Consider the following 2,974-nt stretch of genomic DNA (forward strand, 5'->3'; position numbering starts at 1 on the left):
AGAAATTACGTGTTTATCACATTTCGCTGCGGCAAGAAAGCAAGCAAAGCAGTCAGTTAACCTAAAAAAACTGCCTCCAAGCATCTATATAGTATGTTAAGCTGCTATTACAGCATAAAGTAACTTAAATAGAACATCTGTAAGAAGAATTACCAAGTTTTCACAAGATTTCTCTCACACTTGTTTCACATTTGCTAATTGAATATTGACTGATTACAGCGAACTTTTGTCGGGCCGCTCCTCACGGAAATAAGTTTTACCAAAGTACATTTTTTGCTAACATTGAATACATGCCTTTAAGTCGTGAAAATCCGAAGTTTCAGCCAATTCTGAATTTTACCGCCTATGTTTATGACTGTTTGAAAATGGGTCGCAATTTGGGATTTTCCAAGTCCGAAATTTCGGCAAATGTTTGAGTTCCCACAAGCAATTTTAAATCGATAGCTATCTGTTTCTATCCGGCCTTAATCATCAGCTTTTTATCTCCCTAATCAAATTACAAAACAAAGAAAAGTGTATTTTCGTTTGCGCCTTCACAAGAGTTTTGATTCTATGGCCCTTGATTGAAGCGTCATTTTGGTGATTTTTCCATTTCAGGAGCCGCCTGGAGTTTCTCGAGCTTTTCTCGAAAATAGAAAAAGTCCAGAACTTAAAAGTTATACCAGGTTTCTCTGGACAAAAAAATGATCGGGATTATTTTTTTGACCTTGTCACGCAGTGGTAAGGGAGATTGACTTTTAAGTGTTTTTGTTTCAATGTTGTTTTTTCCGTTCATGAGAAAGCTCATTCACTGTCACTTCGTTCCTTTTTCGTTTTGCAAGCGAAATCAAACAAGCTTGATTTCATCACGGGCTACGCTAGTGTCGAGTGTTTTTGTCTGCTGCTATTTTTTACAGCTGTGGAAAAATTTTGGTAGTATTAATGTACTAAAATTTAGCTGCCCTGAAGTGTAGTACATTACTATTCGTGTACGCGGACAAATACTGAAGTACGTGCTAACAGGATAGATGCCCGCATCATTAACCACAGAGACAAGAAGATCACAACACTGGAAATGAGTTGCCCATAGGCCACAGATCGCATAAAGAAAGACATGGAAAAGGCCCGCCAGTATGGCCCTCTCACATATGAGTTATAACAGCAATTCAAAGAATAGAACAGTTTAACATCATTGTGGACGTTCTTGGTTGATATTCCATAGAGTTGGAAGAAACGATGAGCTAGTTGGTGGGAAGGAAAGACAGTCAAGTTCTCGTAAAAATGCAGAAAGCTGTAATTTCGCCGACCTTGAACATTGCGCGTAATTTCAAAACACTTTTGTAGCCGCGTAAACCATTAACTAGATTATCATATTATGATTCTTAGAGGCTTTTAGGAAACCTAAAGACACTGGACTAAGTATTTTGAGCAAGAGCCGATACAACGTAGATTTGATTTTAGAGGTGTACTATAGTTTGACTGGCCAAACCAGCCTTTTTCAGGTACAATGAGAGTTTACATTGGATTGCTTCTATGTACATATTATATTGATGAATATGAATAAAGGGCACGTGACATTATTGGTTTTTCTTGATTTGAGTGCCGCTTTCGACACTGTTGACCATAGCAGTCTGCTAACGAGTCTTCAAACTCGATTTGGCGTTTCTGGCAAAGTTCTGGAGTGGTTTGCATCGTACCTGCATGATAGGAGCCAACGCATTACAATCAATGGAACTCTTTCTGATAGCTTCTCCTTGCAGTGCGGTGTTCCTCAGGGTTCTTGTTTGGGACCTATTTTGCTTGTGATTTATGTTTCAAAACGTTTCGAGATAACCAGTCGTCATCTTCCAGAAGTGCATTGTTATGCTGACGATACACAGCTTTATTTATCGTTCAAGTCTGGTTTGCGTGAGAGTCATGTAGAGGCACTTTTGCATATGCAGCGGTGCATAGTGACTTTCGCCAATGGATGTTAATGGATCGCCTCAAGATTAATGATGAGAAGGCGGAATTTCTACTGGTTGGTTGCTACGAGACAGCAGTTAGCTAAGCTATGTGTAGAGCCCCTTGCTGTCGGTGATCATCTCATTAACCCTTGCCATGAAGCCAAGAACTTGGGCTGTTGGTTTGACCAGCAGCTCAGTATGGTCACTAATATTAATAAAATTTGTAGTGTATCATACTTTTATCTGCATAATATTAGGCGAATAAGGAAATTTTTGTCAGTTGAGTCTACTAAACTGCTTGTGCATGCGTTGGTGACGAGTCGAATTGACTATTGTAATAGTCTGTTGTATGGTTTGCCTCAAACTCAACTGTCTAAATTACAACGTGTTCAGAATACTGCCGCGCGCCTTATTTGCAATGTATCGCGCTTTGAACCTATCTCAATAGTGCTTTTTGAACTTCATTGGCTGCCTGTGCATTATAGAATTATTTTCAAAGTTTTAGTGATTACATGTAAGGCAATTAATGGTATGGCACCGAAATATATCAGCGACCTTATAATTATTAAAGCAGAATCCAGCTATTCTCTAAGGTCAAATAGCGAGCTACTGTTAGCTCATCCTAGAGTGCGCACAAAGACAACACTAGGGGATCGGGCCTTTTGTGCTGCTGCCCTGAAATTATGGAACTCGCTTCCTCAGTCATTAAGGAAAGTAACATCAGTGGACTCCTTTAAGGTGCACTTAAAGACTTTATTATTCAGACAAGCCTATAAGGACTTTGTATGAATAGATATATTCTGTGGTTTTCCTTTTATATATCAATACTGTAATTTTACCAAGGCTTTTTAATATTTTTCAATTTTTTAATATTGTAATTTTACCTAGGCTTTTTAATATTTGTATACATGTAGACAGTTTTTATTTCTTCAATTGATTGTAACGCGCCTGCGATCATATTTTAATGTAGCCGGCGCGATAGAAATCATTAAATTATCATTATTATTATTATTATTATTATTATTATTATTATTACTATTATTATAGTA

Source organism: Montipora capricornis, unplaced genomic scaffold (genome assembly GCF_036669925.1).
Source record: "Montipora capricornis isolate CH-2021 unplaced genomic scaffold, ASM3666992v2 scaffold_496, whole genome shotgun sequence".
NCBI classification, from domain to species: Eukaryota; Metazoa; Cnidaria; class Anthozoa; order Scleractinia; family Acroporidae; genus Montipora; species Montipora capricornis.